The following is an 18,544-nucleotide window of genomic DNA, read 5'->3' as shown; positions in this document are numbered from 1 at the left end:
TAAGCTTCTTGGCCAGGAATATAACCAAAAAATGCTCAAGAGGTATCTCTAGAAAACACTATTCAAGAAACCCTGCCTCTTGGGATTGCCAAGAACTTTGACATGGCTGTGCAGCTAAATCCAATCAGAATATTCAACAATTAAAAATTCAGTAATACCTCTAAAAAAATAGATAAATATATCAAGATTATGCCTTTTAAGAGCAGCAGCACTTTTTTTTTTTCAAATAACTTCCTTCTCCTGCCTCTAAGTCTTGGAAAACTGTCAGAGGAACACCCATATTATGAATAGTTTTATAGGTCGCTTCCTTTCTTTACTGCTATGCATAGGGTTCATCATTTCCAAATTTTCCCAGACTGCTTTGATACCATGTGATTCCTTTTAAGTAGGGGCAATTTCTAAATTCTGTGAACAAATCTTCTATATTGTGGGTTTTCATATAAATAAATTCATGTACCAGTTAAAGAAAAGAAAAAGCTTTCCCAGACTACCTTACCCTTAATCTTTTATTGAGACACTGTTGGCTCTGAAGCACCATGGGCAGTTAATTAAAGGCCAATTTTGGCCATTATTAAGGCCCCAGTGCTTATTGTCATTGCTTCCCTCTACATCCTTTAAGAACCTTATGAGAATTTAAAAGGCTTTACACACTTCCTCTCACTACTAAGAGTTCCCCTCAACATCTTATTCACTAATAACATTAACTGTGTTTGTTTCCTGAAGGAATCCACCAATGATCAGAACTCTCCTCCAACACTATTCCTTCTATAACAGCATCGGGAAAACTCACCGTTGGCATTTCAATAATTGATGGTCTGGGGATAGAAGTCTGGAAAGTAACTGCTTCACAGTCCGATTTACCTTCTAAGGACCCAGACGAATCCTCAGGGGTCTCAGCAGGCTGGTTGGCACTGTGATTACTTGAACTCAGATTTGCACTGCCATTTCTCTCTGAACGGATGCTGGAATCGCGCCTTTTCTCTGGAGTTCCTTCTTCCCCTCTCGAGCGACTTGGGTGCTGGTCTGCTTTGGCCGTGGGCTGAACATAGATGGTGGAATGAGGATCAGCTGTGCTGGGCTGATCAAAGGGCACATTCTCCCTTGTATTCCCGAAACAAGCAAGCAGAGCTGAGCATGGAAATGGATGCATCCTTCTAGATGGAGATTTCAGTCTCTTGGTGAGCCTTGCTTTCCACGTGGACATGACCTGCAGTGAAACATTGCAAAGTTCAAAGTGGGGGAAACTTTTCCAGGGATTCAGATCACCTCCGGTTTCCTTCTAATAAGTATCTCCTTGTCTGAAGAGAAGGACTTACTAGTGGTTACTCCTAAATACAAAATTAAGAGATGGCAATTCCACCCTCCTTAGGAGTCACTTAGCAGCCAACTCCCCTTCGGAAGCATCCATCCCATCCCGGGTGATTTCACGCTCTTCCTTCCTTGATGCCGTCAGTGGCTAAAGAAAGCTGCCTGTGAGGCATGTGTTGGCTTGGGTTACAGTCCCAAGGCCGGGCAGACGCTCCAGTGTAAGGTAGTGCCAAGTCAATAGACAGTTGCTTCAGGTTACCTTGGAGGCATAAAGATAACGTAGCCTGATAGCGTCCACCATAATAGCGTTAGCCCGTGTATCAATAACATCATAACAGCAACATAACCTTCTTCGGTTACCCCCTTCAAATATTGATTCCCCCAAACAAAACAAACACCACCCATTTATCCATCACAAACGAAGACCCCCAGAGGGTCCTCGACCCTGGCAGCTGTTTCATTATTAAAATAGGAGGTACGTTTGAATCTTTTGTCTGGAGAGATCCATGTTTTTGGGGATTAATGTTACAGGGACTTATCTGGATCTTTCTCCAAACAAGCTTCCTGGCTTCAGGATCCATATTACTCCTTCTGGTAACTATAAATGAGTCTTTGTTAATTTGTTTTTTCACTACCCATCTAGGTCCTTGATTAATTTTCAACAACACCGAAACAAAAAACTAATTAGCTCAAATGAACAATTAACACAAGTATTTTATGTGTGAACGCGTGTTCCATTCATTTACTGTATATATTACTTAATTTTAGAAAATAACCCCCTTTGGAACATAGATCTTCTCTTTTTCAGTGCATCAATATGTGAATGGTGAAAAATAACAAATTATAACCATATTCTAAGAATACGCTCAAAATTGAGATTTTTCCTTAGCCAAACATCTGCTAGAAATGTTAGAGAAATATAATACTGTAATGGTTTTACCATTAATAGTGACTTTCAGATCAAGATTTCAGGGTATATTACCCATTCTAATTTATTCATTTTCTCTCTCTTTTAATTTAATGTCAAGATGTTCTTTTAAGTCCAGACAGGTGGTGGATATTATAGCACTAATCCTCCATTTTACAGAGACAGAAAACAACTCTTTGAAATTTCAAGAGACTAATGCTAGGTTATACTGTTGAGAAGGGCTGGTAGAAAGTCCGAGATCACTGCTCCCTATCTGATCTGTGAGTCTCATTCAACCTGACAGTCATCAACATAACAGCTATACTGGGAATATTGCTCTGAATGGGCAGTCATGGCCAACATACACCAAGTCAGATATGACTTGAGGAAGGCAGATACAGCAGCAATGCAGACTTTGCTTTAGTCTTTACCAAAATTTAGAAATAAATGAGGCCTCTGGGTGGCTCAGTTGGTTAAGCGTCCAACTTCGGCTCAGGTCATGATCTCGTGGTTTGTGACTTAGAGCCCCATGTTGGGCTCTGTGCTAACAGCTCAGAGCCTGGAGCCTGCTTCGGATTTTGGGCCTCCTTCTCTCTCTCTGCCCTTCCCCCACTTGTGCTCTGTCTCTCTTTCACAAAAATAAACATCAAAAAAAATTTTTTTAAATAAAAAGCCACCATTTTTGAGAGGTTACCATGCAGCAAGCCTGTGCTAACTCAGGTATACCAGATTTCCCAGTCTTGAGAGATCATTGTCCTTTTAATATCCAAGTACAAGCAGTGTAAATCCCCCCTCCCCATGATAGCAAGAAGTCCAGGCTTTCAGCAGGCTCCCTCACCAAGTGTTTTGTCTTCGTCCCCTCAGGCAGGGTGACTCCAAGATGCGTCCCTCACATGGGGTCTTCCTGGTCCCCTCTCTACCAAGTATGTTTACAGTCAAGCGAATATGTAATGATTAACAATTGTTTAATGGTTTATTGAAGGCTTGTGGATGATAGGAGGAATTAAAGAGAAGTAAAAATCATTCCTAAACCTGGTCTCATTCACTCATTCATTTATTCCCTCAACTACATGCCAAGCACTGTCTAGAACTAGAGAGACCACAGTTAACAATGCAGCTTTCAAGTGGCTACAGTTGGTAGGCTTCTGGGCAAAAAAGTTCTGAGCCTTCCTCAGACCCATTGTATCTCTCTTCTTGGCCCTGAGTTTGCAGCCCGGGCACAAGGACCACCTCGTCTCCCTTAAGGGCACACCCAGGAACTCTGGCCAAAGTGCCAGCCCCAGCCCACGAAGAACAGTGACTTCTTTTTAGCTAGCATGGTAGCTAAGTCTTACCTAAAATAACAACATTAACAGATAATGGTTATTGAGTGTTTATTACCAGTCATGAGTCTCAACAAATTAACTCATTTAATGCTCACAACTCTAGGAGAAAGGTGATATTATTAATTTGCATTTTTACCCATTAGAAAAACAAGACACAGAAACTTAAGTAACTTGCCCAAGGTCACAGCATTGCTAAGGAAGAGAGCCAGGATTATGAGCCCAGGCAGCCCGGCCCCAGAGTTCATGCTGTTAATCACTATACAATATCACTTTCCAAAAATACACATCTGCCCCAAAGAGGAACTTTCCAACAGGTTTCAATCCCATACTCACCTCTAGGAATTTATTCTACAGATATACCTATGCTTAGAGATATGTCTAGAAATGTTCATTGCAGCACTGTTTGGAATCACAAAATTAATTGTTAATCAGTGGAAGACAAGTTAATACATATTTTAAAAATACAGACAATTGAAAACTATGCAACTATTAAAAAGAAGGATGTAGAGACTTCATTTTTAATATGGTATGCTAATTAAGTACATGTATTTATATTCTTCCCTTTCTAAGAAATCATTAAGATACTAGTAATGGAATTTTTTTAAAGACTTGAATTTACAATACCAAAGAGAATAGGAAGGAAGCTGTTAACATACAGGAAAATGCAACAAATTCCTATAAAACAAAAATCAGATGAAATATTAATTAATGAAAAGAAAACTCAAAAAACAGAAAGCCAGCATGCTGAGCATAACCACATGGAACCTCTTGTCTTGGGCAACAGGTACAATGGAACTTAAGAGAAGGTCTGGGGCACCTGGGTGGCTCAGTTGGTTAAGCATCCAACTTCAGTTCAGGTCATGATCTCACAGGTTATGAGTTTGAGCCCTGCATCGGGCTGGGCTCTGTGCTGACAGCTTGGAGCCTGGAGCCTGCTTCAGATTCTGTGTCTCCCTCTCTCTCTCTGCCCTTCTCCTGCCTACAGTCTGTCTCTCTCTCTCTCTCTCTCTCTCTCTCTCTCTCTGTCTCTCTCTCAAAAATAAATAAACATTAAAAATTCTTTTAAAAAAGAGAAGGTCTGAAAATGTGAGCTTAATTGAAGGTCTGCCTCTGAAAGTCAAATTTTTCTATACCTTCCTATACCTGCAAAGAGGCTACAAAATGAGTAAGAGAATGAATAAATGAGTGAATGAATAAATTAAATCAAATAAATAAGTAAGCGTGAATAAATAAAATAAAAGTTAAGGTATGGGGGTCAGGGTTTTATTTAAATTTGTCTTCAAAAAAAGGTTTTTTTCTAATCAGTTCTTATCTACGGTTCTTATCTATTTGATGAATTGTCTTGTGAACTAACAAGGCCAGCTAGTGTGGATGTCAATGTCCAAGAATAAAGGCCCTCTGCTGCTTTATTTTGGCCCCAATATAGTAGCTGAGAGTTCTCTGCCTATCCATTTATTTAAAAAAATTTTCTTAACGTTTACTTATTTTTGAGACAGAGAGAGACAGAGCATGAACGGGGGAGGGTCAGAGAGAGAGGGAGACAAAGAATCTGAAACAGGCTCCAGGCTCTGAGCTGTCAGCACAGAGCCCGACGCAGGGCTCGAACTCACGGACCGTGAGATTGTGACCTGAGCCAAAGTCGGATGCTTAACCGACTGAGCCACTCAGGCACCCCATCTGCCTATACCTTTAAAGTGAACCCGTTAGTTACCGAGTCTCATCAACATTCACAGAGCTCCCGATCCTCAAACTGTTCCCTCATGTGAAAATACAAACAGATCATAAGACATCACAAGACATTTGAGAACTGCCAACATCAAGGGCAACAAGCAAGGCAGAAGAAAAGATCCTAGCAAGGAAGAACGAGGGAATGGCAGCGGGATAGGCAGCAGTATCTGCCATTTAAAGTGTGGTTCGCGTATGCAGTCAACACCTAGCAGCTGAGCTCTGAGTGACGGGAGGAGAGCAAGGAGGGGAGAGTCTTTGCAACTTGATCCCAGGAACATGCCCTTCGGGTGCCGCACAAGTCATGACAGGGGTCCTAGAAAACGTGAAAACATTAATTTGCGCTGCCATAAAAACTGTATACGTAGCTATAATAAAATAAATACTATTCCCATTCTTTTTTTCGACTTTCAGAAATTAATACACAGACCAAGCAAAATTAGGCCTAAAGCAAAATTAGGCCTAAAGATGTGTTTTGTTTGGCTAATGACATTTTAAAAAATTTATTCCACCACTGTTAGAGCACAGAAACCTCCACTCTCTGTATCTTTCACTGAGTCAGTTCACAAGTTTATGTAAACGGAACACTACAGACATTAGAGCTTGTGGTCTATGGTGGGTATTTGCCCAGCATCCCTTCCCCCTTTCTTTTGGTAACAGCACCCTGATTTCCTTTTGGGGAACTCCTCCTGTCCTTTGGATAGAGCTTTAGGCCTGGCTCTAGCGGTGGGAGGTAGGTGACCAACATCCCCCAAGCCCCTGATCACAGTGATGGGTTCAAGGATATACAGGAGAACATATTGTTCCAATCAGAATAAATCCCCAAATTTGACTTGGAAGAAACTTCCTCTTCTTTCCAGTGGATTAACTCAATGTCAACTTGAGAAAGCAGAAGACTGGAGCAGCTGCCAACATGTTGTCTCTTTGAGGGGAGACAAGCAGGGTAGAATCAGCACAAAGCAGGATTTAAGAGATGGAGAGAAAGAAACTGGGTCCTGAAAATACTTTTGAATGAAGCTTTGCATAGTCTTCATTTCCCCCTGGATTTCCTTTCCTGTTTCATTTGCATAAGTTGAGTTTTCTGTCACTTGCTGCCAAGGAGTCCTATTCAATAAATGGCCCACAAGTACCAGCAAATCACAGAAGACTTCATTATGATTACAGAATAGGATAAAAACATTATCAACTTGACAATGGCAAAATAAAGGGAGAGCTGGGAGATTTTGAGAAATGAACAAGTTGTAAGGTGGTGATGTAGTTGGAGAGAAGGATGGGTTTGCTAATATTGTTATATTTCAAAGTCAGAAGGACTCCCTATGGTTGATGCAAAGAGGAATGGACTTGGGGAACCTGGGTGGCCTGGTCATTTGGGCTTCTGGCTCTTGTCTTTGGCACAGGTCATGACCTCGTGGTGCATAAGATCGAGCCCCACATTGGGCTCTGCACTGAGCGTGGAGCCTACTTGGGATTCTCTCTCTCTCCCTCTGCACCTCTTCCACTCATTCTCTCTCTCTCTCTCTCTCTCTCTCTCTCTTTCAAAATAAATAAATAAATATAAAAAAAAAAAAAAAAAGAGGAATGGAGTTACATGTCATGTCTAAAGCTGCAGAGGTGACCAGAAGGAGAATTTAAATAGAGATGGAACCATATCAGGAAGATATAGGGCGGAGTAACCAACTAAATCCTCACCTGCCCTATTAGCAAATCAATGGTAATGTCTAGAATTGATAAATAAAGACAAAACCATATTAGCGGGATAGATGGTCATCTATCATAGCAGAATGTCAATAGATAATATTTCAGGTCAATAAATTAAGAAACAGAAGTATAAACCTTTATAATATGGTTCCATGCATCAGAAAACCAAAGACAGAAACAGATAAAAATTGGTTGCCTTTAAGGGAACAGGGATAGAGGTGAGGCTGTGAGGCAGATAATTCTCTTCCATTATAAATCTTTATGTATGGTTTATACTTAAATCATATGTGAGTTTTCCAATACATTTTTTAAAAGAAAGGAATGTGGCTAATTTACATATGACAATATGGAAAATCTCCAAGATTTATTTTGAATGATAAAAGCAAATTGAAAAACAAGTTACATTGTACGTTCCAAATTGTGTTAAATATGTGCACACATCTATAAATATGCCTGTATAAATATATACATATATGTGTTTATACTTATATAGAAAATTTATGGAAGTATGCCTAAGAAGCATCTGTCTCTGGAGAGAGAGCCCTAAACATCTGGACTGGGAAGAAGACACTTTTCATGGTATGTCCTGTTGTTTGACTTTTTTGTAACCATATGCAAATATTAATCTTTCCATTTAAAATAAAAAGCTAGCATAGAAACATTCCAAAGTAACATGGTACCAACATAATTATTTCTAGGGTCACAGATATAAGTCAAAGGTTTGGCCCAAACGATCTCTCCAAAGAGAAGACTATCAAGGCTGATCTAAGACCTAAGAGCGAATGAAGTCATTTGGTGCCATTGTCAGAATGCCTTAAGAACATTAGTCATGGTCCATATAGAACTCAGAGATGAAACACTAAGAGTAGGACTCATTTATTCAAAAGATATCTACTGTGAACCCATGACACTGAAGATTCTGAGGTAGGGGCTGCTATGGGGATATGAGCAAACAAGACAGAATTCTTGCTTTCTTAGAGTTCAGAGACCGGTAGGGCATATGAGCAAGTTTGCTAAGTACAATAAGGGAAAGCTGCTGGCCTCCAGAAATGAAATAAGTTGCGTGGGGAAGGATGGCTGCTCTTACAGCCCATGTCCTTGTCTGCTGACATTCACTTTCCCCTTGGGGATCCCACTCATCCCTGTCCTGCCACAACAACCTTGGGAGGCGCTGCCCTCCCCTTTATACATCAGCCCCAGAGAAGCCACACCTGTTGCCTCTCCTCCACAGTTCAGCCGAGTCGACTGGGTGAAGGGATGCCCAGAGAGCCGGTGAAACAATATTTCTGACTGTGTCTCTAAGGGTGTCTCTGGAAGAGGTTGGTTAGCATTTGAAGTGGGGACTGAGTAAAGACCACCCTCCCCAAAATGGGCGGGCAATCCACCAGGGCCAAAATAGCACAAACAGGCAGAGGAAGGGTGAATTTGCTCTCAATGCTTGCAGTGAGACAACCACCTTCACCGGCCCTTAGGTATCCATGCTCCCGGTTCTTGGCTTTGAGATTTAGCTGGGGTTTATACTTTAGCTCCCAGATTCTTGGGCCTTGGGACGAAGACTGAATTACACCACCAGCTTCCCCAATTCTCCACCTTGCAAACAACAGATCTGTGGGAGCCAATTCCTATAATAAATCTACTCCTATGCCTATCTATCTGATTTTGTCTATCCCATTGGATAGGACGCTTCTCTGATGAGTCCTAATATAGTGGCGTTTAAGCAGACTTTATTGATTACAAAACAGAATTGCTCCTCTTAAAACCTGGGTTTGTTTTTTGTTGTTTGTTATTGGTTTTGTTTTGTGTTTTGTTTTGTTTTGTTTTGTTTTACTGGCTGCATAGGTAACATCATTGTCAGTGCCCCAAAGCCCTAACTGATCCCTACCGTGTCCCCCAGCGCTTCCTCACTGCCTCTTTACTGTCCAGTCTCCAACTAGTAATGACAGTCTCACCTCCCACCCCCCTTGCCCATCTAGACCACATTAGAAACTAGGATCAAGAGACAAGACCGTGAGAGAAAGGAGCCATCTCTCCTTTGACAACTGCCTTTCTAGGCTCATCCTGTCCCAGTGTGATTGATGCTGGGAACATCCCCTGCCCTGAGGGGAAGACTTCCCTTGCCCCCAGGCCAGAGCCCATATCCCAGCAAGACAATCACAACAAAATTCAGGGATCCAGTATCAACCCCTGAAAGTAGTAGAAGGGGTCAACCTTCTTCTAAGTGTTAAGAAAGGAGGGTGATCTAAGCAAGAGAGGAGTGGAAGATGCAGGAAACCAGTCTAAGACCCACAAACGTAGTCATGGTTTGAGAGCAGGCCAATAACAGTGTCATTGTTTGATTTCACACGCCCCCCTCATATTTATTTTAAGATCAAAATGAATTTAAAATGAGGTTACACTTCCTTGTTGTCATTAAAAATTTCTCAAACATTTCTGAGACTGTTGAAAATGCCCTAATTGTTGCAAAACTAGATTTGACTGTCACAGGATGTGCCTCAAACTAAGACTGGCCCTCCCTCACATTTCCAGAATTGTTTTCACCCCTCTTTTTAATCCTCACACAGAAATCCCAGCTGATTACAAAGTAACCTTCCTTAGAGAGCATAAGCAAAAGCTTTTCTGCTTCCACTCAGAAGCACAGGTGAAATTTGATGGGCTGATGTGTCAGACTGAAAAAAGCAGACATTCTCTGTTCAATGCCCAGCAAATCTCTAAGCATCAGGATTATATTTATATCATTATAGCTTCTTCCAGTACATCTGAGGTAATACTGATCTCTCAGGTTCCTACTTAGCTTCCTTCAATGGGCCCCTAATCTTTGCATGGATTCAGAGATTCCCCAGATGGGCTCATTTCCCAGCCCAGTTCACCATTCTTCCTGGTCCACAGCCTGCAACTCAGGGGTGTTTTCAGCACCCCCAGGGGGCAGCCACAAGAACAGACAGCGGGTACTGAGGGCAGTGCTGGTGAGTGAATAAAGGCAGATAGAATTGTATTCTTCTATAGTCCATCTCACTATACAGTCATTAGGATGTCTTATCCATAGAGAGTGGCTAGATAACTATAAAGTTTTGCTCCACGCAGTTTCGGAGTAAAAAGGCTTCTTTCCTAAACCACATGTGTTATGTTCTTTCTCAGTAGCTGCGCCTAGACAATGGTTCATCCCGTGCTCACATCCCTCCTTACTTAAAACTTACAGCTCCTTGTGATTCCCCTCCCCTGAGGGGGCAGGTGAGGTAACCATACCCATTTTCCTGCATGGCGCATACCCCAGGCAGGTGGTGACAAAGGAATGAGGAGGGCAGATGCCCTGGTAGTTTGACTACAGACTAAAAATCTTTACACTGTACCAAAAAAAAAAAAAAAAAAAAAAAAAAAAAAGATTGTAAAGCATCGTTTATGATCTCATTTATTAAAGAGACACTGAATTTGAAATTAAAGTGGGCTCCGAGGCGGCTGACTTGGTTAAGTGTCTGACTCTGGATTTTGGCTCAGGTCATGATCTCACAGTTCCTGAGATCGAGGCTGATTCTGGCTCTGCACTGTCAGTGCAGATTCTCTCCCTTCCTCTCTCTCTGTGCCTCCCCTGCTCGCAAGTGCTCTCTAAACAAACATTTTTTTTAAAAAGGAAATTAAAAGTGGATATGTTTCCTGATATGGTTCAAAGCTTTGGTCCAAGTTCTAAACAACTAAAGAATACTAAAATAACAGTAAAAGAATTTAACAGTAAAACAATGTCTTAGCTCTGACTGCTCTAACAAAATACTCTGACTGTGGCTTCGACAGCAGACATTTATTGTCTCACAGTTCTGGAGGCAGGGAAGTCCAAGATCAAGATGCCAGTCGATTGGGTTTTTAGCTTGCAGAAGGCTGGCTGCCTTCTCACTATGTCCTCACCTAGGACATAGGAGAGAGAGAGAGAGAGAGAGAGAGAGAGAGAGAGAGAGAGAGAGCTGGAACAAGCGAGATCTGGCCTCTCTCCCTGTTTTTTCAAGCACACTAATCTCATCAAGACCTCACCTAAACCTAAATACTTCCCAAAGCCTTCACCTCCAATACCATCAGATTGCAGTTCAGGGCTTTGGGAGGACACAAACATTCAGTCCATTACAATAATTTTTTTTTAAGTTTATTTATTTATTTAGTGAGAATGCAAGCAAGCAGGGTAGGGGCAGAGGGAAAGGGAGAGAGAATCCCAAGCAGGATTCACACTGTCAGCACAGAGGCCCATGTAGGTCTCGAACTCATGAACTGTGAGATGGTGACCTGAGCGGAAATCAAGAGGCGGGCACTCAACTCACTGAGCCACCCAGGCACCCTCCATAACAATAATTTAAAGGGTTTAAAGCCATAAGGACAAAAAGGACAGAAAAGGAGAACAACAGAAAGTCAGAGATATTAGAGGAAACTGGAAGGGAAGTGATAATTGTCTGAGCTGACACAGAAACCCACACGTTAAGGGATACAGGATGGTCAACCAGCTGATCTCCATTAAGCCGTTATCCACCTCTCCTCTACCACACTTCCCAACCCTTTCAAAAGCTTAGAAACCGGGGGCACAAAACAATCTGGAGGTTAGGAGTGGGGGATTATTTGGAAATCTGTTAAAGAGCACTTAGACACCATGTCCTTTCTCTAGTCCAGGCAGCCACGTTGTTGCTCTCCCCCCACCTCCCTGTGACCACCCCCAGGGAAGACTAACTTACTTTCTGGAGGAATTGAATCAGAATGTTTGTGGAGTTGACTCTAGGGAAAGAGGAAGGTGTGGAAATGAAGAGGGAAGACAGAAAAAAATGAGATCAGCCCATAAAGTTCAGTATCTGGTGAATAGAAATTCCAGAAAGAGAGAACGCTGAAAATAATAGATAAGAAATTACCAGAAAGAAAGGAAGAATAAAAGGAGGGAAGAAAAAAGAAAAAATGAATTACTGTCAGCCTGTCATTGTCTTTCTCCAACTCATTGATTTTCTCTAGCATTAGCTATCTAATTCAGTATTCCTTATCATTAATAATGCCCACTTTTCAAATTGCCTAAAACATTGCACTCATACCTCCCTCCAGTGCCATCCCATCACTAACTCTGAGCCCTATTCCGGGCTAGTAAAAAGTTTAGCAATGGTAATACTGCTGCACACCAGGGGTTATCACCACTCCACCATCACCAATTATGCAGCTATTGCCAGATGGCTGGTAGGTGACCCGCCATCAAAATTCAATTCCAGAGTCTGTTTCCTGAACTACTGGGTTCCTTGGCAAGCCGACTCTGAGCTGGAGTTTGATGTGTGGAAAGCTTATCAAGGAGTGCTCTTGGGATTGATTCCTGCTGGGAATAGGTGATCCCCCTGTGTGACCAGCTACTGAATCCAGGCTGCTCCCAGAAAGGGGGCAGGGCTTTGGACAGGGCAGCTCTTTGGCAGAGGGCGCTTCCGGGAAAGGGACTCATCTGAGAATTGTAGGCCACCAGCACTCCTGACGTGGGGGGGATGAGTGCCTCGGTCCTGAAGGTGTTAGCGCATAACATTATTCATAGGCACTCCCAACAGCTCTTGGAACACTTAGAGAACAATTTGAGGGAGGGCAGAAGGTTGGGGTTGCTATATAATGGGTGGTAGGGGTACAGAGAAATATTATTATATGGATACTATTGTTACCCTATTCTTAGAGCCCAAGAAATAAAGATTACATGTGGCTTGTTATTCACCCCTATGTCGCACAAAAACTCCGAGACTGATAGTTGAGAGAAAATAGAAAGCGTAAAATCTTCTATCTCTCAGGCTCAACGTTTACATTTGGCTCCATAAGAAACAAGCACTTGATTGTACAGAAAGACACATCTCACATGAAATTAACTGGTTCTGTTTCTGGTGCACTCTGGTCTCACCGATATTATACTTAGTAATAACGCTCTATAAATGTCATGAAGGATGACCTTAGCTTGAGCTGCAGCTTAGACTAACATCTTTCAGATCTCTGGTCATCAACACGTGAAACTTTCTGCCTCCTACCCTATAAACTTGGACACAGTTGTGAATTCAAAATGTCCTATAAACCCCTCCCTGGGACCAGATGCCTGATGAATTGAAAACCAATGGGAACAAGCATTGAGACTCATGCTGGAATGTAGAGCAGGAATCAGGGCTTGGAAGTTCCCTACCGGTAAATACCACACAATGTTGACAATTTCATTTGTGTGTGTGTCAGGGTTGGGAGGGGTGTTGCTATAAAATTGAAATAACATTTTTACTCTTCTTATTGTTGCTGACTTATTTCTTAAGAGAATGGAAACTGAAATTTTAACTTTCAGAAGGTTCAGTGGTGTATAGAGTACTTAAGTAATGAAAACCTTAGCTTGAAATTTACTTCTAAATTACATGCCTGCCTCCAACATGGCTTCATAAGAAATAAGCAAGTCATATTCACATGAGAGATATAAGGAAGACACTCCCAAGTGTATAGAAAGGCCTCAGAGAGGGAAACAAGTGACACGTTAGGACTGAGGGAAAGTAAAAGCTCAGGCAAAGCCTGTAAAATGAAGGGGAGCAATGAATTAATTAGATGAGGCTACACTACTTTGCAGAAATGTATAAACTTTAAAAAATCAAGAGTTTAATCCAATAAAGGTTGATTTCTCTTTCTTGCCACAGTCCAATGCAACTCTTCTGGACAGCTCTTCTCCAAGTGAGGACTCAATGACACAGGTTTGTCTCCATCTTGTAATTGCACCATCTGGAATATTCCAAGATGGTGGCCAATGGTTTTCCATTTGTCAAAACTCATAGAACTATATTTGAAAAGAAGAAATTTTATTGCATGTAAATTATACCTTAATAAACCTGCATTAAAATAATAAGATATTGGTATCTCAGGGAATCTTCAAGAAAGCCAGAAAATCATATTTTAAGCCTATGCAGGTAGAAATAATGCTAAAATGGGACACCTGGGTGGCTCAGTCTGTTGAGCATCTGACTTAGGCTCAGGTTATGATCTCACAGTTTGTGGGTTCAAGCCATGCGTGGGGCTCTGTGCCGACAGCTCCTTCTCTCTCAAAAATAAATAAACATTAAAAAAAAAAAAAAGAATGCTAACATGGCATCCACATCCCATGGACATACTACCACACCCAGCCTGAGTAAAGGCACTCTAGCCTGCACCATTAACCGTGGCTTCCACTGCCCCTGTGGCTCTCTGGCTATTATACCTGTAATCTTGTGTTTTATTTATTCATATCCTCTTTCATTCTTAATTAGTTTTGCCAGAGTTCCTTCCATCTTATTAATCTATTCAAATAATTCATTTTTTGTTTCGTTTATGTTCTCTTTTATTGTTGATTTTGCCCTTACCTCTATGAGATAAGGGCTTTGCTTTTTCCCAACCCTTCTTTAGCCCCTTTTTTTCAACCTTTTTAAAATTTTCTTTTTTTTTTTAATTTTTTTTTTAACATTTATTCATTTTTGAGAGACAGAGAGACAGAGCACAAGCGGGACAGGGACAGAGAGAGAGGGAGACACAGAATCGGAAGCAGGCTCCAGGCTCTGAGCTGTCAGCACAGAGCCGGATGCGGGGCTGGAACCCATGAACTGCAAGATTGCGAACTGAGCCGAAGTCGGGCGTTCAACCAACTGAGCCACCCAGGCACCCCTAAAATTTTCTTATAAGAACATTTAAAGGCACAATTTCTCTTTCTGTGTGCTATACAATTTCGCAGCCACTCTCCACATGTAGCTATTTAACTTTAAGTTCGTTAAAATTAAAACTAGTTTAAAATTTTGATTTCTTTGTCACACTAACCACATTTCAAATACTGGAGAGTGACATGGAGTGAGTAGCTGCCATAGTGAACAGAGCACATATGGAACATTTCCATCATCACAGAATGGAACAGCACTACTCTATTGTTTTAGATGCAGCCAAAAATTTTTTGACGTACAGTTTTTTCAGTATTTAATAATTTCCTAGACATGGGGTGTTTGTTTTAAATATCTGTGTATTACTAATTTCTAACGGGTTTTTTTCGTAATAATCAGAGCACAAGATTTATATGATATTGGTTCTTTGGAATCTATTGAAGTTTCATTTTAGGTCTAGTATGTGTTTGCTTTTGTATCTACTCTGTGTACTTGGGAAAGGAGTGTATTCTCTGCTTGGTGTCAAGTTTCCTGGTTTTTTCTTTTTTAATGTTTATTTTTATTTTTGAGAGAGAGAGAGCTCATGAACAGGCAAGGTACAGAGAGAGGGGGGGACAGAGGATCCAAAGCAGGCTCACAGTGACAGCAGAGTCCGATGTGGGGCTCAAACTCCCCAACTGTGAGATTACAACCTGAGCTGAAGTCAGACGCTCAACCGACTGAACCACCCGGGCACCCCTGCTTGGTGTCGAGCTTTAATTCTGTGTCTATGTTAGGCTGAATAATGACCACAAAGATATCCATGTCCTCTCCCCAGAGCCTGTGACTATTACCTTATATGGCAAAAAGGGACTTCGCTAATGTGATTAAGGACCTTGACATGGGGAGGTTATCCCGGACTGTTTGGGTGGGCCCTACATGCAATCACAAGTGTCCTTCTGAGAGGGGGGCCCAGGGAGATTTGAGTACAGAAGAGGGGGATGGCATGTGACAATGGAAGCAGAGGCTGGAGGACACATGGGGCAGATACTCCCCCTCAAGAATCTAAAGGGAAGAAGATTGAAGACATCTTGGCTTCAACTTCCTAAAACTCATTTTAGACTTGCGGCCTCTAGAACTACAAGAGAGTAAGTCTGTGTTGTTGCTTTTGTTTTTAATTTGTTTGTTTTTGAGAGAGAGAGCAGGGGCAGGGAGTGGGGGTGGGGGGCAGTGAGAGAGGGAGACAGAGAATCCCAAACAGGCTCTGGGCTGACATCAGCAAACCCGATGTGGGGCTCAAACTCATGAACTGTGAGATCAGGACCTAAGCCAAAGTCAGATGCTCAACTGACTGAGGGACCCAGGTGCCCCAAAGTCTGTGTTATTTTATACTAGGTCTGTAGTAATTGTAATACCACCTAATAGTTTAAGTTTCTTAATTTCATTATTCTGACCTGTATCTTTCCTTACTTTTAGTTTGCTTGTTTTATCAATTTCTTTTAATGATATTAAATCATATATATCATATTTATATTTACATATCATATTTATAAATCATATTTATCAATATCTTTTAATGATATTAAAACTTTTAATTACATGTGTTGACTTAAATATTTCTCCCTATGTGTACTATCTCCCCCAAGTGTACTATCACTTGCTTATTATACTTTTAGGGTATTTTTTAGGTGTCTATGTGTTCATGACAATTATATCTTCTTGCTCTGTTTGTTCCTTTTGTCAGGATATAACATCCCTCTTTGTTCCTTAATATATTTCTTGTTTATAGTACTATTTTATCGGATATTAAAATCACTTCTCATGTTAAAAGTATGATGCCTTGGGGCGCCTGGGTGGCGCAGTCGGTTAAGCGTCCGACTTCAGCCAGGTCATGATCTCGCGGTCCGTGAGTTCGAGCCCCGCGTCAGGCTCTGGGCTGATGGCTCGGAGCCTGGAGCCTGTTTCCGATTCTGTGTCTCCCTCTCTCTCTGCCCCTCCCCCGTTCATGCTCTGTCTCTCTCTGTCCCAAAAATAAATTAAAAAAAAAAAAAAAAAAGTTGAAAAAAAAAAGTATGATGCCTTTGGCTACCTTCACTAGAATAAATTTGAGGTGGTATCTAATTCCTTACCCCACCTCCTCCCAATTCAATCTCAATATATAAATTCAGTATATAATCTTATATTGAATACACACAGAGAAATAAATGTATATATGTGTGTTTATATTAACCCATGTGTGTATATAGTATACATTAGTATAAATACATACATTTCTTAGCTCTGCCAGGAGAGGACCTAGAAGCAGTGACACCTGGTGGCAGTGTGCACACCTAATTCCAACATCCTGGTTTCCAAATACCCATTCTCCAATGAAAGGAAACAGGGCTTTTAGAGTGATCAGGACAAATAAAATAATCTGATTAGTTTCAAGTACCTTATGATGCCAGAAAGTACAGATGTACTTAAAAAATGGTGGCATGTTAGGGTCTCCTGGGTGACTCAGTCGGTTACGCAGCTGGCTTCAGCTCAGGTCATGTTATCACGGTTCATGAGTTTGAGCCCTGCATCGGGCTCTCTGCTGTCAGCGCAGAGCCTGCTTTGGATCCTCTGTCTCCCTCTCTCTCTGCCCCTCCCCGCATGCTCTCTCTCTCAAAAATAAACACACATTAAAAAAAAATTTTTTTAATGGTGACATGTTAAAAGGACACAAAATTCAACCTGAAAGAACTTCCAATGCCTAAAGCTGGAACAAACTAATCAACAAAATAAATAACAATAATATTGGCTTATAAGCCAAAGAACAGAATTAATATGCCTGAGAGCATATGATATAAATAAGTAATTGAGTAAATAAGTTGGGGATAAGGGATAACTCTTCCTTTCAGAAAATATAAATTAATAAAGATAGAAATGAGGGAAATAGAAAATCACTGCAGGAATACCAGTGGATTCCGAATTACTCTTCAGTAAAGGACCATAATTCTCCAAAGGGAGGAATTGTCCACCACAATATTTACATTTCCCTAAGGCAATAAATTTGGGTATTATGTCATTCAAGGTCTTAGCAGGCAACAGATGAAACACCCAAAATCTTACATTAAAAGAGTTAATGAGGGACTATGTACAGGGATTTGGGCAAGTCTAAAGGAACCAATAAGGAGAGGCATCCCAAGCCATGGGTCTGAAAAGTCAAGAGGAGGGTACCACAGACCCACAGAGGGATGGAACCCCAGATGCAGGGTTGCCTGCCAGGAGCTGTCGTTGTGGGGAAATGAACCCCCTGCCAAAACTGCAGCGATACAAACAGGGCATGGGGAAAACAAATACCCAACCTCTCCCTCTCCTGCCTTCTGATCTCCCCTGGTGCTTCTTCCCATCGACCAAACCCAACCAAAAGCCAAAATACAGAAATTTACAGAGCTCAGCCTCCTGGAACCCACAATAGAGCAAGAAGCATAGAGAATTATACCAGGGAACAAATGGAGAGTATGTTTACAGGAGTCAGGAAAAAAAATCACAAATTTCAATTTCATTGAGGACACATTGAATTGTGTCCTCCAAAAAGATATGTTGAAGGCCTAACTCCCAGTACCTCAGAATGCAACCTTATTTGGAAACGAGGTTACTGCAGATGTAATTAGTGAAGATGAGGTCATACTGGAGTAGAGTTGTCCCTTAATCCGATATGACCTGTGTCTGTAAAAAGAAAAAAGAGAAGAGACACAGACATACAGGGGAAATGTCATGTGACCAGAGAGGTAGAGATAGCAATGTGTCTACAAACCAAGAACACCAAGGATTGCCAGAAAATGCCAGAAGCTAGGAGAGGCAAGGAAGGATTCTCCCCCAAAACTTTTCAGAGGGAGCATGGCCCTGCCAACACCTTGATTTTGGGCTTCAGCCTCCAGTACTGTGAGACAACACACTTCTGTTGTATTTAAACTTCAAGTTTGTAGCACTTTGCAATGGCAGCCCTAGAA

General features: G+C 41.4%; 1 long non-coding RNA gene across 2 annotated transcripts in view; it reads left to right on the top strand.

Annotated features, from left to right (window-relative positions):
* LOC131483574 (uncharacterized) overlaps window positions 1-18,544 on the top strand; it is a 67,684-nt gene that overhangs the window by 20,323 nt on the left and 28,817 nt on the right. For both annotated transcript variants that reach the window (XR_009247775.1, XR_009247774.1), the window contains exons 2-3: window positions 7,457-7,542; window positions 13,605-13,658. This is a non-coding gene — a long non-coding RNA (uncharacterized LOC131483574). The remainder of the gene's footprint in view (window positions 1-7,456; window positions 7,543-13,604; window positions 13,659-18,544) is intronic.

The sequence above is a fragment of the Neofelis nebulosa genome, chromosome 8 (genome assembly GCF_028018385.1).
Source record: "Neofelis nebulosa isolate mNeoNeb1 chromosome 8, mNeoNeb1.pri, whole genome shotgun sequence".
NCBI lineage: Eukaryota > Metazoa > Chordata > Mammalia > Carnivora > Felidae > Neofelis > Neofelis nebulosa.
The sequence above is the reverse complement of the archived record's forward strand: the minus strand, read 5'-3'. Positions and strand labels throughout refer to the sequence as shown.